This window comes from Hyla sarda, chromosome 2, assembly GCF_029499605.1.
Source record: "Hyla sarda isolate aHylSar1 chromosome 2, aHylSar1.hap1, whole genome shotgun sequence".
NCBI lineage: Eukaryota > Metazoa > Chordata > Amphibia > Anura > Hylidae > Hyla > Hyla sarda.
The window spans coordinates 252,887,462-252,914,461 of record NC_079190.1 but is presented as its reverse complement, the minus strand read 5'-3'; the positions used below and the strand labels follow the sequence as shown (position 1 = coordinate 252,914,461).

At 42.6% G+C, this 27,000-nt stretch overlaps 1 protein-coding gene across 7 annotated transcripts in view; it reads right to left on the bottom strand.

The window, feature by feature from the left end:
• Nucleotides 1–27,000, bottom strand: part of ADGRB2 (adhesion G protein-coupled receptor B2) — a 571,730-nt gene that overhangs the window by 350,455 nt on the left and 194,275 nt on the right. Inside the window, exon 2 of one of the 7 annotated variants that reach the window (XM_056556966.1) lies at nucleotides 9,654–9,775. The exons of the other annotated variants lie outside the window; for them this stretch is intronic. The gene's annotated coding sequence lies outside the window, so the exon portion shown is untranslated. The remainder of the gene's footprint in view (nucleotides 1–9,653; nucleotides 9,776–27,000) is intronic. 7 annotated transcript variants of the gene reach the window in all.

Sequence of the window (27,000 nt, the reverse complement as noted above, 5' to 3'; positions counted from 1 at the left end):
TCACAAGCAGTAATGTGTTGGTTTTCACAGGCTTACGTCTGAATACACATGTCAACCTCAGATCTCCACATTCCAGCTACTCGCAGCCTGGTTAAGCCCTTCTCAGTTATAGCTGGGTAAATTGGGAATTGATCGGTTGTGACTTGGATCTCGCAGCTCACAAGATCATCACAGCTCGTGCAGGGTGTGCAGAACTGGTACAAATCGTAGAAAGAAATTCCCGCCGTGTTGAGATTGTGAGCTCTTGTGGTGCATTTCCAGGAGCAGCAGCGGTGAGGATAATACTAAGTAATTGGATTTTCCTGGCAGAACCTGCGTTTAATATTTCAAGATTTGGTCTTGTGGTTGAAAATGAGATTAACTACAGAGAAAGTAGAAAATGACAACAGATAACACCCATTTTTCCTATACAGGCTGTCATTTTACTAAGTGCTTTAAATCCAATTTGATTCTTGCGCTACTGTTATTTTCAGTATGACCTATTGCATGTCCTGAGTATTGCTGAATAGCCTCTGTTCTCCCTGCTGGCACAATGTTCGGTAGGCAGTAAATAAGAAACAACCAAAGAAAACAGAAATACAAGGGAATTATAGGAATTTTCACATACATAAAAGGCTGTTCAACAAAATGAAAATGAAAGGCCAACCAAAAACCCCAAGATAGCAACAGCATTACCTTATTAGTGGAAATACAGTATAGCTTATGTAGTAACCCTGCTATGCAAAAGTAACACCCACCATAACCACAATACCACATAATGTATTACCCCTTCCATAAGGTGACAATACTATATATTTTTCTGAAATTATAGTTTTTATCAATTAATAGTTTCATGCTTGTTTGACCAGCATACAGTTACAGAATGGTATACAAATGCAATGCAAGTACAACAGGGTATGACCAAATCAACTAGGACCACTTTCACCACTTTATTCGGTTTAGCCAGTTACTGTATCTTTCTGACAAAATGTGAACATGAGCATACTTTTCAAAAGTTTGATTTTGTAGATTTGCCGGTAAAAAGTTCTGGTTCTTATTGAACTAGTTCAGTCCGAACCTGTCCTTCTGCCATAGCCCAAAAATGTGTGTATCAGCCCTAAAAGCCCTGTGTAGCATTGTTATGTCACCTAGAGGTGTATCTATGTACTGAGCTATTTATGAAGGAGAATTCCAGTCAAATTGAATTACCTTCATATTGCTGCATATGCTATACAACTTTGTAATGTACAAGTGTAATCTTTGCTGAGCACATACCCTGTTTCTCTCAGCTTTTCCTCCAGGCAGGAAGTAGTAGTTTTTAGCACACATACAGTGGGGATCAAAAGTTTGGGCACCCCAGGTAAAAATTTTTTATTATTGTGCATAAAGAAGCCAAGGAAAGATGGAACAATCTCCAAAAGGCATCAAATTACAGATTAGACATTCTTATAATATGTCAACAAAAGTTAGATTTTATCTCCCTCATTTACACTTTCAAAATAACAAAAAACAAAAAAATGTCATCTGCAAAAGTTTGGGCACCCTGCAGAGTTAATGTCTTGTACTGCCCCCTTTGGCAAGTATCACAGCTTGTAAACGCCAGCCAAGAGTATTTCAATTCTTGTTTGAGGTATCTTTGCCCATTCTTCCTTACAAAAGTCTTCCAGTTCTTTGAGATTTCTGGGCTGCCTGTCATGCACTGCTCTTTTAAGGTCTATCCATAGATTTTCAATTATGTTGAGGTCAGGAGATTGTGAAGGTCATGGCAAAACCTTCATTTTATGCCTCTTGATGTAATCCTCCGTGGATTTCGAGGTGTGTTTAGGATAATTATCCATTTGTAGAAGCCATCCTCTTTTTAACTTCAGCTTTTTCACAGATTGAATCCATTTTTCGTTTTACTCGTGAGATGTTCCCTGTGTCACTGGCTGCAATACAACCCCAAAGCATGATAGATCCACCCCCATGCTTAACCCCTTAAGGACACATGACGTACTGGAACGTCATGTGTCCACTCCCGATCTATAACGCGGGGCCACGGCGTGGCCCCGCGTCATAGCGGTTCGGGCCCGGCCTCTAACAACGGCCGGGACCCGTGGCTAATAGCGCGCGGCATTGATCGCTGTGCCGCGCGCTATTAACCCTTTAGACGCGGCGTTCAAAGTTGAACGCCGCGTCTAAAGTGAAACCGAAAGCATGCCGGCTAGCTAAGTGGGCTGTTCGGGATAGCCGCGGTGAAATCGCGGCATCCCGAACAGCTGACAGGACAGCGGGAGGGCCCCTACCTGCCTCCTCGCTGTCCGATCGCCGAATGACTGCTCAGTGCCTGAGATCCAGGCATGAGCAGTCATGCGGCAGAATCATCGATCACTGGTTTCTTATGAGAAACCAGTGATCAATGTAAAAGATCAGTGTGTGCAGTGTTATAGGTCCCTATGGGACCTATAACACTGCAAAACAAAAAGTGCAAAAAAAAAGTGAATAAACATCATTTAACCCCTTCCCTATTAAAAGTTTGAATCACCCCCCTTTTCCCATAAAAGAAAAAACACAGTGTAAATAAAAATAAAAATAAACATAAATGGTATCGCCGCGTGCGGAAATGTCCGAATTATAAAAATATATCGTTAATTAAACCGCACGGTCAATGGCGTGCGCGCAAAAAAATTCCAAAGTCCAAAATAGTGCATTTTTGGTCACTTTTTATATCATGAAAAAATGAATAAAAAGCGATCAATAAGTCCTATCAATGCAAAAATGATACCGTTAAAAACTTCAGATCACGGCACAAAAAATGAGCCCTCATACCGCCCCATACACGGAAAAATAAAAAAGTTATAGGGGTCAGAAGATGACAATTTTAAACGTATAAATTTTTCTGCATGAAGTTATGATTTTTTCCAGAAGTGCGACAAATTCAAACCTGTATAAGTAGGGTATCATTTTAATCATATGGACCTACAGAATAAAGGTAAGGTGTCATTTTTACCGAAAAATGTACTACGTAGAAACGGAAGCCCCCAAAAGTTACAAAATGGCGTTTTTTTTTTCAATTTTGTCTCACAATGATTTTTTTCCCCGTTTCACCGTAGATTTTTGGGCACAATGACTGACGTCATTACAAAGTAGAATTGGTGGTGCAAAAAATAAGCCATCATATGGATTTTTAGGTGCAAAATTGAAAGAGTTATGATTTTTTAAAGGCAAGGAGCAAAAAACGAAAATGCAAAAACGGAAAAACCCCCGGTCCTTAAGGGGTTAACAGTTGGACACAGGTTCTTTTCATTAAATTCTGTTCCCCTTCTTCTCCAAACGTACCTTTGCTCATTCCGGCCAAAAAGTTAAATTTTAACCTCATCAGTCCACAGAACTTGTTTCCAAAATGCATCAGGCTTGTCTATATGTTCATTTGCAAAGTTCAAATGCTGATTTTTGTGGTGAGGATGTAGAAGAGGTTTTCTTCTGATGACTCTTCCATGAAGACCCTATTTAACAAGTATCCCTTTATAGTGGAATAGTGTACCACAACTCCAGTGTCTGCCAGATCTTTTTGGAGGGATTGTGCAGTCAAACGTGGGTTTTGAATAGTTTTTCTCACAATCCTGCAAGCTGTTCTGTCTGATATTTTTCTTGGTCTTCCAGAATTTGCTTTAACTTCCACTGTTCCTGATGACTGCCATTTCTTAATTACATTCTGAACAGAGGATATTGACATCTGAAAATGTTTTGCTATCTTCTTATAGCCTTCTCCAGCTTTGTGAGCATCAACTATTTTCATTTTCAGATTTCTAGACAACTGCTTAGAAGAACCGATGGTGCTGATTGTTGGGGCAAGGTTAGATGAGTCTGGGCATTTAAAACCTTTGAGATTGACATCACCTGGTCTTCCCAGATGATGATTGAGAACAATCCATGACACTGGCAGGTCTCAGCTTTGCAAAGGGGGCAGTGCATGCTATAAATTCTGCAGGGTGCCCAAACTTTTGCAGACGCCATTTTTTTGTTTTCTGTTATTTTGAAAGTGTAAATGATGGAAATAAAATCTAACTTTTTTTGACATATTATAAGAATGTCTTATCTGTAATTTGATGCCTTTTGGATATTTTTCCATATTTCCTTGGCTTCTTCATGCACATTAATACAAATTTTTACCTGGGGTGCCCAAACTTTTGATCCCCACGGTAATGACTGTCATTTCCACTTTGCTGAGTGTGGACAACACTTCACTTTGCAATGTCCCACTCCCTTCTCCTCAGCTCTCAGAGAACAGAGAAAGCTTCAGTGTGTGGTTGACTGAGGCTGAACACACCTCCGTCGTCTATATTCACTGCATGGACTAATGGTCTTTGTAGTCTTCTGCACCTCTCAGCTCCCTGCACAAACCAGGAAATACCAAAGGCTGTATATAGGTGCTATGGGGATCCAGTTTTGATACAAATCAGTTGGGATGCCTTGTTGAGTCTTTGCCATCCAATCCAATGGAAATCCATTGCAGAATCTTTGAGGGCACTACTACAAGCACCATAGGGGCACTTGATGTCTATTGATCACCCTGTTGTCTGGCACTAGCCATTTAGATGCAGTGATCAAATTTCACTGCAGCATCTAAAATCAGCAAAATGCATTTGCCGGACCTTTGGATAAGCTGCAAACGTGAGGGGTCCCGATTTGCTGCCGGCACGGGGTTCCTATCTGCCTTTATCCCCTCTCAGGCCAGTGAATGGTTGAGCAAGCTGTAACTCCTGCTCATCTCAGAAGGTAAGGGCTGGATCACTACAAGGACAGTTTAGTTGCCAGGCCCGTACATGATATTTCAGGGGGTTCCAGAAGTTGGCCCCTTTAAGATCAGGAACGTATCCCCTATCCTGTGGACAGATGAAATTAGGGAACTTTACAGGAGACAGTTTGTTGGTGGCATGTGTCATGCAGTGAATCAGAAAGCATTTCTGAGAACAGGAAGAAGCTAAGAAGAAAAAGAGAGAGAGAGAGAGAGTGGACCTCTAGAAACATAGTCTTGGAGCTTAGTTGTAGTGGGGCCTACATTCTAGAGATTATACTACTGGAAGTGCTGTGACCTGTGTGTCTTGTCTAATGTGCTATTCCAGTAATGTGCAGCTTGATAAGTGAATTTTATCTGCTATAACCTTATTAGTAAATTGTCTGTTGAAGCTGTAATTGGAAAATTGACTGTTGTGTATAGTGAATTATCAGAGCTGGACTTAAAGGGGCATTGAAGTCCCACTCACTTGTTTAAACGTAAACCCTTTGAAACCTTAAGTGATTAGGTCAAATTCAAGCAGGATGATCTGATCTGTTGTCATCTGACTGCAGCAGTAAAGCTTTTTCTTTAAAGTAATATTTCTCATAATTCCAAGCCCTCATACAAGTCTTATTTCGCACGGAGGAGAACAGTAGAAAGTAGCAAGTGAACACTTAGATGCTTACGGTTTCTGAAAACTTCTGACATGTCATAGAGATATGTCAAACGCTTGGATTGATGGGGGTCTGGGTGTCAAAACTCCCACCTATTGCTAGAATGAAGGAGTGGAGTGAGCCCTGTGTCCCTTTCTCTGTGCTCAGCTTTGATTGGAAAACTAAGCACAATGTACAGTTGCAGTGAAAGGTCTTATAGACAATCAGCACCTGAACCCCCACCAATCCAAATTCATGAGTGACATATCTCTATATTATGTTAGAAGTTTGCAGAAACCTTTAATGTTGACAGCAGTAAACTATCAGGGAAGATAGAAATGTTTATAGTACAAAACGACTCAGAAACAAACAATTATACCATTAAATTACCAGGAGTTTACCTATTATGGGGTATAATTATAAAGTCAGGATATTGTAGCATCTTATTGTTAGTTTTACATCACAAAGCCAGCAGGAGATAAGGGACGCAAATAAGTGGCTCAGATACTGGTGTGGGAAGAAGGGTTTTGACTTTATGGAGGAAGGGTTTAGGTTTATAGAGAACTGGGCTGACTTTTCTGTTGGCTACAGGTTTTATGGTAGATCGGGCTGAAACTCAATGGGGAGAGTGCAGCTATGTTTGGGGACAAGATGGCCAGGATGAAGAAATGTTTAAACTAGGGATTGGGGTATGGAAATCACAAAAGTAGAGGACAAGAGAGTATGGAACTGGGACCAATTAATGTACCCAGGGGGTGGAGAGGAGAAAAGGGATAGAATAGTTAATAGGTATAATATTCATAGAAAAAAAAACCATATACACCTCTAAATTGTGGCAAATAAACAAGGTAGAAAATCAGAATGAGGTGGTTATTATAGGACTTTAACTATCCTGATATAAACTAGGAAACTGAGACCTGTGAATCTCATAAAGGAAACAGATTTCTGACTACAACTATAGATAGTTATCTGTCCCAAATGGTGTAGGACCCGACCAGAGGTGGTGCCCTACTGGACTCAATATTAACCAACAGACCTGACAGAGTAAATTATGTGCAGGTAGGAGGACACCTTAGAAATAGTGACCACAATATAATATGTATTTTATATGGGAACCTTTCGAGGAGCCACAAAAACAATGAACTTTAGGAAGGCAAAGTTTGCTCATCTCAGAGAAGCCCTTAACAATATAGATTGAAATAATGTCCTCAAAAACAAGAGTGTGGACACTGAGTGGAAGACTTAAAAAAAAATATCTTACATTTTAATTGTGAGAGGTACAGGGATGGGCATGGAAATAAATGAGTCAGGAACAGTAAAAAAATGTGGAGCAATAAAAGGGGGAATAAAGGACAAAAAATAAGCTTCTTAAAAAGGAGCGAAGTGATAGCATAAAAAATTTATAGGGGAAAAAAATTAAAATGTTACAGGTAAAAGCAATAAAAGTGGATACAGAAAGACAAATTATTACTAAAGAGGGTAAAACCAACCCAAAAATGTTCTTTAGCTATATAAATAGTAAAAAGGTTAAAAAATGAAAGTGTTCAAGAAAATCACTTTTACTTGTTCTCCAGATGGTACAGGATGCCAGAGCTCCTCCATCATTGGGGACTGTCCCCATCAATTGAATGCTGGAGATGTTGCAAACATTTGGAGGTACTGCCCTATGGTTACCAAGAAATTCCTCTGTAGTATACAGCCGCTAATAAGTACTGGAAGGATTAAGATTTTTTTAATAGAGGTAATTTACAAATCTAAATAATAAACTATTTGGTTAGTGTAGCTCACAAATGGAATAGTACTTACACCTCAAAAAAGTACAAAATTTAAAGAGAAAAGGAAAAAAAAGGGGGATACCATAAGCCTCCAGACTAATACCAGGTATCCTGATACATGATGACTAGATTAAATGGAACTGTGCTTCATATTAACGATGAAAAAATAGATTTTTAATTCTACAATAAAAAACAATTTATTATAGGTAGTAATGATAATAATGACAACCTCCTAACACAGGGCCCTTGTGGGGAGGTAGTTATAAAGCATGTAATAAAATACAATAAAATATAATAAAAAGCCGCTAAATGTGCATTAAAGGAGTAGTCCAGTGGTGACTCAGTGGTGAGCAACTTATCCCCTATCCTAAGGATAGGGGATAAGTTGCAGATCGCGGGGGATCAGACCGCTGGGGCCCCAACAGCCCGCAGGAAGGGGGCGTGTCGACCTTCGCACGAGGTGGCGGCCGACACGCCCCCTCAATACAACTCTATGGCAGAGCCGAAGCGCTGCCTTCGGCAATCTCCGGCTCTGCCATTGAGATGTGTTGAGGGGGCGTGTCGGCCGCCGCTTCGTGCGGGGGTCGACACCCGCTATCTGGGCGGAGAGCCAGGGCCCCGTACAGAGAGATCGCAGGGGGCCCCAGCGGTCGGACCCCCCGCGATCTCAAACTTATCCCCTATCCTTAGGATAGGGGATAAGTTTTTCACCACTGGACTACCCCTTTAGGTTCCACTTATCCGGCATCTGAAGGACCGGCAAAGTTCACAATAAGTGATTGTATGTTGCAGTCCACATAGATATATGATAAATGGATTTTTTTGCGGGTACACCATTGACCGTGCGGTTTAACTACCAATATATTTTTATAATTCGGACATATATCGGCACACGGCGATTACACATATGTTTATTTTTATTTACACATTTTTTTTTTATGGGAAAAGGGGGGTGATTCAAACTTTTATTAGGGAAGGGGTTAAATGATCTTTATTAACTCCCCCCCCTTTTTGCTATGTTATAGGGGGCTATAACACTGCACACACTGATCTTTTACATTGATCAATGGTTTCTCATAGGAAACCATTGATCAATGATTCTGTCGCTTTTCGGCAATCGGACACAAGGAGGCAGGTAACTGGACCCTCCTCGTGTCCTACAGCTGTTCAGGGTGCAGCGATTTCACTGAGGTGGTCCCGAACAGTCCCCTGAGATAACCAGCATTAGTTTACTTTCACTTTAGACACGGCGATCAACTTTGAACGCCGCATCTAAAGGGTTAATAGCACGCAGCACCGCGGTCAGTGCCGAGCGCTATTACACTGTGGCCCTGCGTTATAGAAAGGGAAAGGACCCAGGACGTAAAGGTACGCTCTTAGTCCTTAACAGGTTAAGTCCTTTTTCATGTCAGTCGTCCCCAGTATTTTCCCTTTTAATTCATATTCTCAGCATTGTTTTTTTTTTCCCATACACATAACCCTATATTTATCTGCGTTGAAGCTCATTTGCCGCTTCCCAGCCCAAGCTTCTAACCTATCCAGATCCATTTGTAACAGTGCACAGTCTCTGTCTTCTATTGTGTTAAGCCCATTACACAGCTTGGTATCATCTGCTAAGATCGATACTTTACAATCCCTTTACAGGGTCAATAATAAATATATTAAAAAGAATAGGACCTAAAACTGACCCCTGTGGTCAGTAGTAACAGTCACCAAATCCAAGTATGTACCATTAATTACCCCACTCTGTTTCCTATGACTGAGCCAGTTACTTTCCCACTTACACACATTTTCACTAGTGATTAGTGCCACATCACACACCACTACCCCAGTGTCAAACTCTACCCTGGCCCATGCTGAAATCCACACCACCTTCTGCAAGCTGAAAGCCAGAAAACATGTTCTTTATGCCCAGGGATTCTTATAGGGTATTAAGATATTACCACACACAGCAGCAGTCCAGGCTCATCAGTGATTAAAGGAGTTATACAGTATCAAAAAACGTATCCCCTATCCCATTGGTCAGACCATCTGCAATCTCCTGCCCATCGCCCCGGCTCTCTGCACGAATGAAGTATGTCGACCACAGCATGAAGCTGTGGCCGACACGTCCACTCCATGATTCCCTATGGGAGAGCTGGAGATACCTAAATGCTCTATCTCTGGCTCTCTCACAGAGATGTATAACGGGGGGCATGTCGGCCACAGTTACGTGACATCTAGCAGTCGTACCCTCCTGACAATTATACCCTATCCTAGAAGATGCGTTCTTTGATACTGGACTACTTCTTTAACAACCAATGACTAACATGCACAGAACAAAACAACACTACATTTAATGTAATACATCATGGCAACAACAACAATAAACTTCTTCAAGTAACATATATATGTACAATTTTGTGCAAAGGGGGGTTACTCCCCACACCTAACATAGGTATCAGCTGGTAAGGAAATATCTATTTGACTAGTTCAGGCTATGCTTACCCTGACTTTGGGCTTCCGTTTTAAATTTGATCGAATCACAAAGTATAACAGATGCCTTCCATTTTAATCCATTTCTTCATTGACATTCTTTTACAGGGTAGAGTATTGCAGCAGGCTGCTATCTGCAAAACAAGAGTGGATGCTAACTGATGGCATTTGATTAATGGGGAGGTAAAATAGCAAAGTAAAAAAAAAGATATTCAAATAATCATCCATCTAAACCTTCCTCAGTTTAACAAAGTGTTCGAGTAAGGCCATGTTTAGAGTATTCTTTATGTCTGCTTATTTATTTAAAAGCAAAAAAGCAGGAAATTGTGCATATCTGAATATTTGATACTGAAAAACTGAAAGTAAAGGAGTTATCTTATAAGTCTAGCTTTCCTATTTAGTAGATATGGAAACATTCATATATGCTATGCTACAAAGTCTTAAAAGACAGTATATGGTATCAGACTCAAGATGACAATATGTAGATGAAAAGATCATGTTTCATGCATTCAAACTATTCTTATTACTAATACATCTTAATAATAAAGTCTAATTGGTAACTTTATTGATAATGTGGTGAATTCCAAGACAAAGTACATGGCAGGAATCTATTTTATTTTGAGTTCTGTTTAATTAAATCCGTTTCCTTTTGTGTACGTTCGTGTTCTTAACTTATGGCTGTGTCTTTGGTCTACATGTAGTTACAACTTATTGCCTGCTTTTACCTTAGAGATTTTTCTGACCAGAAATTGGGCTCATACTATGCAGGTAGTTATCCATTGTATATTGTTGTCTTGCCCACTACATTTTTGTCTGCAAGTATACCATGGTGCCTTACCCTATTTATGCCTTTTTATATGCATTTTATGTGTCTTGTTATTGAGCAAAGTTTATTAGTCTGGCTCAGCAACATGTAGATGTTCTGTAAAACAAAAATAGAGAAACAGAAACAGCCACACATCCAAAATTTGTATTTTGATCTACTTGCTTCTGAGCATAATTTCAAAAAACTAACAGCTTGTTGGCATATATTTTTATTAAAAAGTACAAGACCACTTGCCTTGTCAAGGCCACCTAGCCAGAGTGGGTCCCTAACCTAACGCTGGCAGCGACAGGCGGTGATCACTGCCTCCGCAGCACCATGCCCACAGGGGGAATGACCCGGAGGCCAGGCAGTCCCACTGCTTCCCAAACAAAGCCCCCAGCTCTGGGCCACTCCACCCCATGACAAAGCATCACAGAAACAATGGCTGGCACAGAGCATCACACCAGTGTGAACACCTTCCATGTGTTCCCTGCCAGAGGGCCGGCAGAATGCTAGGAAGAAACCCATATGCAGTCTCCTGCTAATTAAAAACTCCTGGGCCAAATGGGTGGAGTGGAGTGATGGCCATGAAAGAGGGACAGATCAAAATGTATACTAATAACCCGTTAGTTTATGAAATTATGCTGAGAAGCAAGTAGATAAAAATACAAATGGTGGATGTGTGGCTGTGTTTCTCTATTTTTGTTGTACACGTGGAAATGTTCTAGATGCCCTATTTTTTAAAGTTTAATTTTTAATTTCACTTTTATATAATATGGTTCCTGTTGTGACAGGGTCTAGTTAAAGGGGACCTGTCACTATGACAATGCTGTCCAATTTATTGGCATCATGTTAAAGAGTTGCTGAGTAGACCAATATATATAGTGTTGTGGACAAAAATTCAGTGGAACTCTGAATTTATCCAACACCTTTGCCCATTTTGGACATTCAGTGGGGAGTACAAGTATATGATGCACTGCCATCTTTGCAGGTTTTTCTACTTAAAAAGCATGTAGAGGTCTGTAATTTTTATCATAGGTACTCTTCAACTGTGAGAGACGGAATCTAAAACAAAAATCCAGAAAATCACATTGTATGATTAAAAATATATATATATTTGTAATCTATTGCATGACATAACCAGTAAAAATTCCGTCTCTCACAGACCTTATTTTTTCTTTAAGAAACCTTCCTGTTCTCCACTCATTACCTGTATTAATTGCAACTGTTTGAACTTTTTACCTGTAGATAAGACACCTGTCCACATACTCAATCAAACAGACTCCAACCTCTCCACAATGGCCAAGACCAGACAGTTGTGTAAGGACATCAGGGATAAAATTGTAGACCTGCACAAGGCTGCAATGTGCTACAGGACAATTCCCTCACCTTCCACAATTATTAGAAAATGGAATAAGTTCAAGATGACGGTCAATCTCCCTCGGTCTGGGGCTTTATGCAAGGTCTCACCTTGTAGGGCATCAATGATCATGAGGAAGGTGAGGGAGCAGGCCAGAACTACAGGGCAAGACTTGGTCAATGACCTGAAGAGAGCTGGGACCACAGTCTCCAAGAAAACAATTAGTACACACTACAACATCATGGATTAAAATCCTGCAGCACACGCAAGGTCCCTCTCCTCAAGCCAGCACATGTCCAGGCCCATCTGAAGTTTGCTAAAGACATCTGGATAATCCAGAGGAGGAATTGGAGAAGATCATGTGGTCTGATGAGACAAAAATAGAGCTTTTTGTTCTAAACTCCACTCGTCGTGTTTGAATGAAGAAGAAGGATGAGTACAATCCCAATAACACCATCCCAATCTTGAAGCATGGAGGTGGAAACATCATTCTTTAGGGCTGCTTTTCTGCAAAGGGGACAGGACAACTGCACTGTATTGAGGGGGGGGGGGGGGTGGGTGGATGGGGCCATATATTGCGAGATCTCCTTCCCTCTGTAAGAGTATTGAAGATGGGTCATGGCTGGGTCTTCCAACATGACAACAATTCAAAACACACAACCAGGGCAACTAAGGAATGGCTCCATAAGAAGCATCTCAAGGTCCTGGAGAGGCCTAACCAGCCTCCTGAACCCAATAGAAAATCAGGGCTGTCCATATTGCACAGCGACAGCCCAGAAACCTGAAGGATCTGAAGAAGGTCTGGAGTGGACCAAAATCTCTGCTGCAGTGTATGCAAACCTGGTGAAGAACTACAGGAAACGTTTGAGCTCTGTAATTGAAAACAAAGGTTTCTATACGAAATATTAAGTTATGTTTTTCCGTCTTTGATTCCATCTATCACAGTTGAGGAGTACCTGTATTATGATAATAATTACAGACCTCTACATGCTTTGTAAGTAGGAAAACCAGCAAAAACGGCAGTGTATCATATACTTGTTCTCTCCACTGTAGGAGTCCAGTGGGAAGTCCTACTCAGTTATTGGCAGCCTTTCCTGTAAAAAAATGATACATATATTAATTGTTCATCTTCTTCTAATCTGCAACATGACGATGGCAGATTAGATTAAATGTTATTCCTAGTCCCTTTATAGACTACTCTGGGTCTTTCCCTATTATTTTAAGGTAAAAAGGTGTTTTTAATGGCAAAGAGTGAACACAGCTAACAAAATAAGGAGTCATCGAGTGAATTGTAACAGGGCCCCTGGTGCTTCTGAATGCCAATGGGTTTCCAGTAACAGCTACCCTAATGGATACATTAATACTATTCACCATACAATGCTCACATTTCAAAATATCTTCAATTCATATACTTTTCAAAGGAGCCTTGCATAATAAAACTCCTGGAAAGATGAGTCTTAACAAGTCATTCCCTGCCTCAGCATAAACCTACATACTTTAGGTAGAAAAAATAATCCAGATCAACTTTAATCTATCCAAAAGTATAAAAAAGAGAGAAAGCCAGTGTAAGACAAAAGCTCAGACACCATCACTGAAAGAGGATCAAACTGAACTGAAACAAATCTTACTTTAAAAAAAACCTTATTTCAATTAAAATCACACTACTTTTCTCTTTTTCTAAAGTTTAAAAGAAGTTTTATCTATTATATGGGATAACACATTTTTTTATAATAGGCTTTTGGATTTTCGTGAATAATACATGTATACCAGGTCAAAGGCCACAGAATGTTGTCCCCTCTGGGATGTTTTCTGGATGACCTAAGGAAGAAAGTGACAGAGCTCCCCGTCTGCCTATTCATCCACAGACCAGATAAACTATCAGCACTGGCCAAAATTAGATAGTATTAGAGTCTACAGACAAGATTATGGACCTAAGTAGGCATGATAGCATTTTCTAAATCAGGTCAAATACTCTTTACTCACATGAGGTATTTGCAGTTTGTCATGAAATATGTTTAAGGTGACAAAGTTGCTTTTACGGTACTGAAGTCCAGGGTTTATATCCAACCAAGGTCATGAAGCTGGAGCTAGTTTCCTGCCACATAGGCAGGCGAGGTAACCTCCTTTAAAATTGGCCCTAGTGTGAGATAGGAAAATGAGGTTGTCCGGGGGTCAAAGGTAGCAGTGTGTCGGAATGAATGGAGTCTTTTAGTTGATCTGAAATCTGAATTTACTTTGGTGTTGTTGGTGAAGTACTGTATTCATTTTGTGATTTTGTATTTAACCCCTTGGTGACATCCTTCATACACAGCAGGCATTGGCTGCTATCAGCAGCTGACACTTGCCAATAGTGACTGGCATAAGACCTTGCTTCAACCCGAGTCATTTGATCCCCTAGATTTAATAGTGACTGAAACAATTACCGTATTTTTCGCCGTATAAGACGCACTTTTTCTGGGGGGGGGGAAGTTGGTGCGTCTTATACGGCAAATACACATTAAAACCTGTCCTATCGCGACGGACCCTGCAGCCATCAATGGCCGGGACTCGTGGCTAATACAGGACATCACCGATCACGATGATGCCCTGTATTAACCCTTCAGATGCAGCGATCAAAGCTGACCACCACGTCTGAAGCGAAAGTGACACTAACCCGGCTGCTCAGTCGGGCTGTTCGGGACCGCCGCGGTGAAATCGTGGCGTCCCGAACAGCTTACAGGACACCGGGAGGGACCTTACCTGCCTTCTCGGTGTCTGCTCCATCCCGGGATCCCCTGCATGGCCGGCGCTCTCCTTCGTCATCATCACGCATCATGTCTTCGCACACGCAGTCCCGTCATCCAATAGGAGCGGCGTGCGTAGCAACGTGATGGCGGGGATGGAGAGCGAGGATACCGGGCAGCAGAGAGACGTTTTGGAGCGACGGGGACACCCCAGGGACGCGGCAACAGCGATGGAGGGCTTCATCCAGGGCAGCGGTGACGAGCGGTGACGGGTCTGGAGCGGCGGGGATATTACCTCTTATTACCTCTTATACCAGTGGTCTTCAACCTGCGGACCTCCAGATGTTGCAAAACTACTACTCCCGGCATGCCCGAACAGCCAATGACTGTCCTGGCATGCTATGAGTTGTAGTTTTGCAACATCTTGAGATCCGCAGGTTGAAGATCACTGTCCTATACTTTACATTGTATTTGGTTCAGAATCTTTTTATTCTAGATTTTCATCCTTTTCATCTAGATTTTCATGCGTCTTATATGCCGGAGCATCTTATATGGCGAAAAATACGGTAAGTGGTTAGAAGCTGTACCCATCCAGTCTACAATCGCTCCCATATGACATAATCAGATGTCATGGCTGCCAGGGGCTTTCTAAAGGTCTCTGTGGCTGCCATGATAGTACTAGGAATAGATTGTAATAGCAAGGTTAAAAAATAAATGTAAATATATAACTAAAAATAATAGTAATAATAACAAAATGCCCCACCTTACAAATTCAAATCACTTTCATTTTACAAAGAAAAATATTGAAACTACAAAAACAATTAAAATAATTTTGTGTGACTATTGAAATATAATGGTATTTATCAGACTACTTCAGTTAAGTATAGTTATGGGGGCCATGGTGGGGTGTAGGGAGCCCAAGTTTTGTGAACAATCCAGAGTTTATGGTTCACTTAAATTCCCTCTGCACATGATATTCATAAAAAGTTTATGATAAATCAGTACCTTTGCCTGCCCCCCCCCCCCCACTAGATGATATATTTGAATTTTTAATTTCCCAGGTAAATTTACCTTGTGTATACAAGTCATATAGACGTTTTAATTGAAACAGCCATTCTTTCAGATCCATCTCATATTCCGTTAATCTCCTCCAAAATCCTCCTTTCAGATTATTAACCTGTGATAATAACTCATAATACATATTTACTCTTCGACAAGTAAGAGACAAAAATCTAAACATAGAAAATAATGTATCCATGACCAATAACAAGAAATGTTTTGAGCTAAGATTGCCTTTTAGGCATTGAATGACACTAAGGCTTCATGCACAAAGCAAGATTCTGTGCAATGACACCATCTGCCTCTTGTCACGAGGAACCAAATCTCTAAGCCCGAGAAATGCAGGTGCTTGGGAACATCCTAAGGAGAAAGCCGTCAGCTCGATGCACTTGCTCATTTGGAACCAATTATGCGTTGCAGTTATATTACTTTTTAATGAGATTTATTGCACCGTATGGAGATTACTGGCCCACGTGTAAATCATTTAATCGGAAGGTAGCATGTGTGTGAGCCTCCTGGGAGACACCATCTCTTTGCAGAAAATCCTCATAAGAAAGTATGCACCCATTCTCTTAGAAATTATGCTTTCTATCTAGATTCCTAAAAGAGGTTTTTCAGGATTAAAAAAAAAGTTGTCTATCTTTCAAAAACAGCTCCACACTTGCCCACAGTTTGTGTTTGGTATTGCGGCTAATTCTTATGGATGTGAATAAGATTAAGCTGCAATAGCACACACAAACTGTGGACAAAAAGCTGTAAAGTTATCCTGATCCTTGAAAACATTTTAATGCTATGGAAAGTAATATGTAAAGACAGCTTTTGGACATAATTAATTTTAGCCCACAGGCATCTGCTACATAAAGGGGGTTTTCCAGGGAAATGTCAACCTTTAATATATGCCTCTCCCGGAATTAAAACAATAAAAGCTGGCATACTCATCACTCATGCTCCCCTGGAGCTGCTGCTGTCAGATCTTCTGGTCTGTGGTCCTATACAGTTTTTCCTCCTTCTGAGGACATCCCACTCACCCCATAGCCAATCACAGAGCATAGAGACAGCAGAACATCCATCAGAAGCTGGCAGAAGAGAAGTGCAGCACAAACCGAAAGATCTGACAGTGAGGGGGTATGGGAGATAAGTATGCATTTTTTGTTTAGTTATAATGCAAGGAGGAGGTCACATATTAAAGTTTGACATTTCCATGGAAAACCAATTTAGTAAACCATAACTGCAACTGTTGTGCGATTAAGGCTTGTGACCACATTTTTTCTACTGAGTTGAAGAACTTAGTATTAATAATTTTTAAAGCTTTTGGGTGCAGTAAAAAAAAAAATTGAGACTTAGGTAGAAATGTATCAAAACCTGTGCAGAGGAAAAGGGGTGCAGTTGCACATAGCAGCCAATCAGATAGCTTTTTTCATTTTTAGAAGTCATTTTTAAAATAAAAGAAGCAATCTAATTGTTTGCTATGGGCAACTGCACTACTTTGCCTCTTCACAGGTTTTGATAAATCTCCCTTTTCATGGATTTCAAAGGCTGCAAACCACATTTTAGCACTGAATTAGACACATATTGGACTTCCAATTCATACAACCCCTTTAAACCTTGTGTCAGACACAAAAATAACTTGTCTCTATTAAAGGGAACTTGTCACCTGTTTTTTTGGGACACTAAATCACCAGGATGTCTTTATACGGTTGGCGTTTAGTGTCCCCAAACTGTTTTTATAAAGATGCCCGCCCAATCCCTCTAGATTAATGTATTGAATAGTTTGCTCATTGGGATTAGAGTCTCAGACTTGAATTCATGAGTCCAGTACATGCACATTAAGCTGATGAAGCCTCCATACTTTGTGGCTTTTTTTCCCAGTGAGTAAAAAAGGAATACATTAAAATAATTGAACTGGGACAGCCATCATGGAGACAGTTATAAAACACTAAACCCCAGCAGGTTAAAGATGTGATGGTTTAGTGTACCCACGTATTTAGGTGGTTGGCGTTCCCATTGCTCCCTGGCAGTGTTTGATACTGTTGTGTTGTGTTGATACTGTAGTGTTGTACTTTGCTGGCTCTGGGCTAATTTTTATTGCACTTTATGTATTTTTGTATTTAGAATATTGTGCAATAGCTTTACCATCTATAGTTAATTACTCTTCAGTGGCATTAGATAGCACCATTTATGCCACTATTATTACTTGTCAACTTTTATGTTATTCGTACTGTTTGGGTTACTATGTGAGTGCACTTCCTTCTGTTGCTGATGCTCTATTTTTTAGCATTCATTGTCTGTACACTAGCTGTCGTCATTAAAAAAATGTATTGATGTTTAAATATATATTGAGAATGCCCCCCCCCCCCCGCCCCCACCCCTGTGTTCCAAGCTACTGATTAGCATGTGAAGAAAAAAAAAGTGTATCTATAAAAGGAGAAACAGATAGGGGATCGGTAACTATCACCTGCACTAAATGCCTATACCAATAGTAGAGTGGGCGATACTGATGACAGATTCCCTTTAGTTGCCATTTTAACCTGTGTTTTGTCACCTTGTGGATCTGGCCAAACATTCGAGGGTATGTAAACTTTTGATCAGGACCAGCTGGGTGATTCTTTTTATCATTATTGTTTAAAAAGAAGCAAACCAACCATATGATAATAAATGGCTTCATATGATCACTTTCCTTATATAAAAGACAGTTAATTTTAATTCACTTTCCCTCCATCTACTTCTTTGACCTCTGTCCAACTTTAAATTGGTTCCAGATGTCCTTTAGTAGTAAACAAAATTAATCAATACATTTCCTCTTACAAAAGTTTTTGTTTATTTTTTAAATTTAAACTTTAAAATGTGAACAGAAATAAAAAACACTGTCTTTTTAAAGGCGACAATAAAAAAAATAAAGAAAATTCCTGTCCTTCTATGCAAATATGCCTTTCTCTCTATTGATCAGGGGGAGGTGATGACTTCCGTGTTTTATTGTAGGCTGGGAATCCCTTTGTGGCGACGACCGATCCAACCATTACCATTCTTACCTGTTCTCCTCCTTTGTATGCATTATGATTTCAGTGCAATTACTATTGTATGCTGATCAGTTATTTCCTCCTAGTTATGTGTTGTAACTGTTCTCTTTGTTACCATGTATCACACTGCCCGCACGGGCGTCCATACCTATCATTTACGTCTTGTATATCGCTACCTGCTCTTTTCAATAAAAGACTCTTGGTTTGACTGTTAAAAAAAATAAAGAAAATTGCTTTATCATGAAACGGTTAAATGAATTATGAGGAACAAAGAAAGGGTAAATAAGTACAGCAGAGTTATACGAAATCCCAGTGTTTGTGGTACTAAGCTGAACGATTAAACTATGTGTATGTGACCTGATGTACATTGCACTAATATGTCACAATATTACTTTCAGAAGTGACACCCCAACAGGCCATAAATATAGAGGCATAGTCTCTGGGGTCAGCCCACAGCTTCCTTCAATTTCATTTTTCATTAATTTTTCCCACTCTTGACCTAACACTTATAAATTACACATCCTGGGATCGGAAATTACACTTCACTCTGTGTAGCAGCTACATGGTCTGTGAGGGGTCTTTAAGGTGACATTCTTATTTACACATCAGCTCCGCCAACGTTTAGGCCTTTTACACTATACGATTGAAAATAATTTGTGGATTTATACCAGAGTAGAAATGCACAGCACAGCAAATCTTCTTCATCTGTTTGTCCTTGTCAGCAAAGATATGAGCGGCTCCACAACAACTGCCAACCTGTTTCATCTCTATGCTAATGGTACCCAAATTCACCCCCCTCCCCTGACCTGTCCCCCAGTCCTCAGCCAGTGGAGCACACTGTATTTCATCCATCTCTGACAAAACTAAATGCTGAAAACTAGAGATTGTTTATCCAGCCATATCAGGGAAAAAACAGCATGCTATTTGTAGAGTAAACCTGGGGAAAATCCGGCATTTGCCTTGGAGTGAATATATATTTGTATGTTATGTATTCAGCCCCTCTCGTTCAGCCCGTGCTTAACCCACGTCCCTATGAGTGCTTGCTTGAATGCATTATAGGTAGTTGCTATAGCAACATTTTGTGGACTCTGTCAGGTTGAATGCTGATACATTTTGCACCATAGTATTGTTACATTACTCTAGAGAAAAATTATTTCTCTCCTTTTGCTACAGTGGAGGAATAAACTTATTCCCAACAAGTTGTTCTTTATATGTTCCCTTCAATTCATTGTAAAGAATTTAGAGGGGTATTTCGGCTTTACACATCTTATCCCCTATCCAAAGGATAGGGGATAAGATGTATGACTGCACAGGGGTCACACCGCTGGGGACCCCTGATATCTCGGTGCATCCTCCGAAATTCTGTGCCGGGCGCTGCCTCCGAGACACGGACATGACAGCCTTTAGATAGGGAATAAGATGTGTAAAGCTGGAATACCCCTTTAAAGTGTTCCTCTGATGCTTTTTTGACAAATGACAATAGTGCAGCACTGTGCATGAAAGCTTCCCGCACCATCTTCACAGCACCTATCTCCAGCATAATGGCATTCTATGGTGCTGGGTGAATGCGCAAGCTTTGTCTCCTCATGCATGGTTATATATGGCGAGGAGCACCATTCTAATATGCCAATGAGTATGCATCATGACGAATGGATTTGGAATTGTTTTCATTTTTGATGCACTGCTGCACTTTTTTTTATATATTTGTATTAAAGACTTAATATACACTGCTCAAAAAAATAAAGGGAACACAAGATAACACATCCTAGATCTGAATGAATGAACTAATCATATGAAATACTTTTGTCTTTACATAGTTGAATGTGCTGACAACAAAATCACACAACAATTATCAATGGAAATCAAATTTATCAACCCATGGAGGTCTGGATATGGAGTCATACTAAAAATCAAAGTGAAAAACCACACTACAGGCTGATCTAACTTTCATGTAATGTCCTTAAAACAAGTAAAAATAAGGCTCAGTAATATGTGTGGCCTCCATGTGCCCATATGACCTCCCCATAATGCCTGGGCATGCTCCTGATGAGTTGACGCCTCCATGCTCTGGACACTACGCTGACAGACATAGCAAACCTTCTTGCCACAGCTCACATTGATGTGCCATTCTGGATGAGCGACTTATGTGGGTTGTAGACTCCATCTCATGCTACCACTAGAGTGAAAGCTCCGCCAGCATTCAAAAGTGACCAAAACATCAGCCAGTAAGAATAGGAACTGAGAAGTGGTCTTTGGTCACCACTAGCAGAACCACTCCTTTATTGGGAGTGTCTTGGTAATTGCCTATCATTTCCACCTGTTGTCTGTTCCATTTGCACAACAGCATGTAAAATTGATTGTCAATCAGTGTTGCTTCCTGAGTGGACAGTGTGATTTCACAGAAGTGTGATTGACTTGGAGTTACATATCAGACAGGAGGCTCGTATCTTGCATTAATCTTTCTTTATTAATGCCCATAGCAGAAAAATTAAAACTTTTATTTTAATGTATTCAAAGAAAACTTTCTCGAAACTACAACTCCCAGCAGTCCCTTTGAGGTCTCAATAGCCAATCATAGCCAAGTGGCTCATATAAAGGGGCTGCAGTGTCATAACTCCTCCTCTTTCTTTCTGCTCATAGCGACAGATAAGTATAGATTTTCACTCTCTTATATAGGTGTACATTTTATCTATTATTACCTCATCTTATTGTTCAAGTATATATACTAACTTACACTCCTGACCTCTCTCCCTGCTAGTGATTGCACCTGCGATCATTGGCTGGGGTCAATCTGAGGTCAGCTTTTTCTGACACGGCACTTGTTGCGACAGTGTTTTCCCTTCCTTTTCCCTGCGCACGTCGGCCTCGCGGTCGCTCTCTGCGCCCTCTTTCCCCATCTAACCTTTTTCCATTGGCGCCGTCTTTTCGGCGCCATATTGCGGCTTCTTCTTCCCCTCAGGTTGCCGTTCCCGCCGCTCGCGGCCTTCCCGCGCAGCTGACGCGCGCGGAGGGGGCGGCGCGTTCTAGGAGCGGCACCTATCTACCAATCAGAGACCCGGAGAGACGTAATCTCGCGAGATTTCGTCTCTGGGTTCACAGGCTCCACTGTACCTCCCACCGAAGTGCTCAGTTCAGCGCCAGCGGTGAGGAGAATAGGAGCCTGAACGTCACTGAGCATATATATACATATACAGGTTTTTTCCCCTCTTTTATTACAGCGACTACAGGCTATAGCCTCTTAGTGCAGGTTAACCCTCTCCTGCCCTCTCTCTCTGCAGTTCAGGGTTATATATACCTATAATATATATATATATATATATATATATATATACCTATAATCTGATTTTTAGACAAACTCATTATCATGTCTGAGGAAGCCAATGCCAGTTCCCTACCGGGGCTGAGCTCCCAACCTGAGACCACGCAGTTTATGACAGCTGCGCAAATTCAAGACCTGATCAGCAAATCGGTCCAAGCGGCTCTTGCATCCGCTGTGCTACCATCAGGGTCTCATCAACCTTTACCACCAATTCCGTTGTCACTTACTAATGATCCGGTGACTAAAAGAGGGAAAGCCTCACACAAGCGTAAGCACACAGTGCCCGCTTACGACTCCCCGGCAGTGGAAGATACATCCATGCTCCGGGCAGCCTCTACCACGGCCTGCCAACCCACACTACCTCCAGACTCTCACCGACCCTCGGGCCTCGAGGAGAATACAACTAAGAGACATAGGTCTGCCAGGCGGGCAAAACCAGACTCCTATGTGGACTCCTCTGATGAGGATACGTCCGATGAGTCTGAATCCTCTGCAGAGTCTGAATCCCATGAGGAGGAAGGTGGGACTACAGCGTTGCCCAACAACGCTACCCCTGAGACCCAGGGCGAAACCATACTTGACTCTCTCGGAGAGCCATTCTTCGACCCGGATGCGATTTCTCACCCCCGCTCCGGAGATTGGGCTCCTCTCCCACAAGTCTCTAATTTCATTGAACATTGGACCCGTAGGTCCCTGGAGAAGTCGAATAGAAACAAACTTAAGGCAGAATGCCCTAGACCCTCGATCCCGAGGAAAGTGACCGCTACCCCTGAGGTAGATCCTGTCCTCGTGAAATATCTCACAAAAAATGGTAAATTCCCTAAGAAAGGCATTGAACGGTCCTTTAGATCGATACAAGACCGTATCCTGGACCTCCTGGGACCTTTAACGAAGATCCTAAACCTTTCTGAACAGGCAGCTGCATCCAGCCAGCCTGTAGACCTCAACCAACTTCGAGGTTGGGCCCAGAGGGCCATTTGTATGCTTGGATCCACCAATACTACCTGTTCGAATTAAAGGCGGAGATCCATACTGATGAGGCTGGATCCTCAACTATCACATCTGGCTGAATCCGAACCAGGTCCCTCAGCCGAGGGCATGCTTTTTGGTGATACTCTTATAAAGGATATCAATAAATTTGTAGGTTTATTTACCTCTCTGGACAAGGCCCAAACGTCCTTAAGGAAATCCGGATCCTCAAATAAGGTTTTTGCTAAGGCCGGCAGAAATAAGGGCCGCTCTGCAGGCCGGTCTCATGCCTACAGGCCACCACCTAGAGCCAAAGCTCAATACGCACAGGCTCCTCCATCCTACCCGCTCCCTGTGGCGCAACCCGCGCCGTTCTTCCCTCCCAGAGGTAGACCTTGGAGAGGACGTGGTGCCAGAGGCTATCCCCGTTCCCGTCCATATACCGGTGAGTACTCCTCTTCACACACACTCGCATATCCCTGTGGGGGGCAGACTGCAGTCTTTTACCCACGCCTGGTCTGCGATTACGGCAGACTCATGGATTCTCAACACCGTAGCAGGGTATCAAATAGAATTCCACTCACCTCCGGAGTTGGACATAATCCCACCCCCATAAGATTCTCAAATCTAAACACTGCCCTCATAGACAACGAATTACAGGATCTCCTGTCCAAGCGAGCAGTGATAGAGGTCAACCCGTCATCCCAGGGGTTCATCAGCAACCTCTTCTTAGTCAAGAAGAAGGGTGGCGGATTCCGCCCAGTTATAAACCTTCGCAATCTGAACCAACATGTAGTTTATCGACACTTCAAAATGGAGGGGATCCACTTCCTTCGGGACCTCCTGTGGCCAGGGGATTGGCTGATAAAGGTAGACTTAAAAGATGCCTACCTTACCCTACCCATTCATCCCTCATCTCAACATTTTCTCCGCTTCCTTTGGAGAGGTCGAATGTGGCAATTCACTTGCCTTCCCTTCGGCCTATCATCCGCCCCATGGTGCTTCACCAAACTCCTGAAGCCCGTGGTTGCATCCCTGCGCAGCAGGGGAGTAAGGATGATCATATATCTGGACGACCTACTTATCATGGCTCGATCCAGGACTCAAGCCATTACTCATATGGATTGGACGATTTCTCTGTTAGAGGGCTTGGGTTTCCTGATCAATCACGAAAAATCTGTGCTCATCCCGGCTCAGGAAATGGAGTTCCTTGGCTTTTTGGTAGATACCAAACAAGCGGTTCTCCGCCTCCCCAAGTCCAAGCTAGCCCTTATTCGCAAGGAGATCAGGGCTGTACTTCGGAAGGGTCATGTATCACTACGTGTCCTTGCGCGTCTGGTGGGTCTACTTTCGGCCTCCATCCAGGCTATCTTTCCGGCCCCACTCCATTATCGGGCCCTCCAGAGGCTAAAAACACTGCACCTTCAACAGGGCCTCAAATATGCAGACGAGGTACCCCTCTGTCCAGAAGCCGCGGAAGAATTACAATGGTGGCTTCGTCATGCCGTCGAGTGGAATGGCAAGACCATATTCAACTCCAGCCCGGACGTCATCATAGAGTCGGATGCGAGCCGACAGGGCTGGGGTGCTCGGTGCGGAGAATCCTCCACAGGAGGGACGTGGTCCACAGAAGAGTCTCTGTTACACATCAACGCGCTGGAACTCTTGGCGGCATTTTTCGCCCTCAGAAGTTTCTTACCACACGCATACAACTGCTGTGTGTTATTGCGCATGGACAATGTGACGGCGGTTCAATATATCAACCGCCTGGGAGGTTCGAGGTCCAAAATCCTGGCGGATATCGCGAAGGATTTTTGGCACTTCTGCCTTCTCCAAGACATCATACCAGTGGCGGAATACATCCCGGGAGTTTCCAACTCGGTGGCGGATTGGAATTCCCGCTACCTGATCGATGCAAGCGATTGGAAGCTGGATCGCTTGGTTTTCCTGGCGTTACAGCGGATTTGGGGTCCATTTCGGTTGGACCTATTCGCCTCACGCCTCAACCACCAGCTGCCCCAATTCTACAGCTGGAGGCCGGACCCAGAAGCTCGCGCAGTCGACGCGTTTCGACAACACTGGCCGGCAGGGACACACTATGCGTTTCCACCGTTTCCAATGATTCCCAAGGTTCTCCTTCATGTGATGAACCAGAGAGCGACAATCGTGCTGATCACCCCCTGGTGGCCGACTCAACCGTGGTTCCCTCTCCTACTTGGGATGGCGATCGATTATCCACGGTTGCTCCCTCACTTCCCTCATCTCCTCACCAATCCAACCAAGGATCTCCATCCTCTGGTACGGCAGGGCAACCTGCCTCTCCTTGCGTGGTTGGTTTCGGGGTCTCAGAATCAGATAACGAACTTTCAAGATCGGCTAGGGACCTCCTCGCCCTGGCCTGGGCCCCCGGGACACGATCGGCATATCGATCAGCCTGGGGACTCTGGGTTCGTTGGTGTGATCAACGACAGGTTGATCCAGTTCACGCTCCTGTGTCCGTAGTGATCAATTACCTAGCGGACTCCTTTGAGTCGGGAAAATCTTTTAGTTCTATCAATGTCTACCGCTCGGCCATCTCAGCTTACCATTGTCCAGTAGACACTTTACCCATCGGCAAACATCCTCTGGTTTGTCGAATCCTGAGGGGCATTAAGTTTAAACGGCCCCCGCGTCCCAAATACCAGGCCACTTGGGTCGTCTCTAAAATTCTAGCCTTGTTCTCCGCATGGGCGGAGAACGATGCCCTTCCTTTACGATTACTATCCTTTAAGCTGACCGTTCTTTTATGTTTGGTCTCCATAAAACGGATATCAGATGTGAAAGCGTTGGATGTCTCCAGGCGTCAATTCTCGCCGGATGGCGTTCGATTCTCCGTCGTTCGTAGGACCAAGACCGGGATTCACACGGTCTTTTATCCTTTCTTCCCTGATCATCCCCGGCTCTGTGTTGTTCGTTGCCTACAGGCATACGAATCTCTGACGTCGGGCTTGCGGTCTCCAGATTCCTCTCAGCTCCTTATTTCCTATGTCCGGCCCCATTCACCGGTGTCATCGGCTACTTTAGCCCGATGGGTTCGGTCCGCCATGGATATGGCGGGGATAGACGTCTCCCTGTTCGGCGCGCACTCCTCCAGGGGTGCCATGGCCACTAAGGTGGTTACTTCAGGGGGCTCTCTGGCGGATCTGCTCTTAGCTGCGGATTGGTCGTCGGAGACGACTTTTCGCCAGTTTTACTTCAGACCGGAGTCTCATGTATCCATGTCGGTCCTGTCTAACGTGGGTTAAACCCAACTGCTGATTTATATCGTATTGAAATGTTTGTTAGCTTTGAACTTGCAAGATACGAGCCTCCTGTCTGATATATAAATCGAGATTTTCCTAGCTAATGTGACGGAAAATATAAGTTATATGAAGACAGGAGGCGAGTATCTTCCCTCCCAACCCAACCCTATCATGGTGTTCTTTTCTTCTCTGTTTCAGGATACTGACGATGGCCTGTGTCTATGTGACGGCGGCTGAGTTGTTCCTGTTGTCCCCGTTGGGACGTTCTTTCTTCAGTTCGGTTATCTGGGAGCCAGCGGTCTGGAGACTGCTCATGCATCGGCGTTCCGGTTCCAGAGGTCCGTCGTGGAGTCGTGGAGTCAAGAGGAAGTCCATGTCCGGTTATCCTGTGTCGGCTATGGCGTCGAGTCAAGAAAGAAGAGGAGTTATGACACTGCAGCCCCTTCATATGAACCACTTGGCTATGATTGGCTATTGAGACCTCAAAGGGACTGCTGGGAGTTGTAGTTTCGAGAAAGTTTTCTTTGAATACATTAAAATAAAAGTTTTAATTTTTCTGCTATGGGCATTAATAAAGAAAGATTAATGCAAGATACTCGCCTCCTGTCTTCATATAACTTATATTTTCCGTCACATTAGCTAGGAAAATCTCGATTTACATTGTGTTGTTTAAGTGCTCCCTTTATTTTTTTGAGGAGCGTATACATCTAGCAGATGTTATGCTAGAATACTTTTACTTTAGACAAGTGTGGGAGATCCAGTCTGGGGTACTCCAGGGCTAAGACATCTTATCCCCTATCCAAAGGACCCCCGTGATCTTGCACGC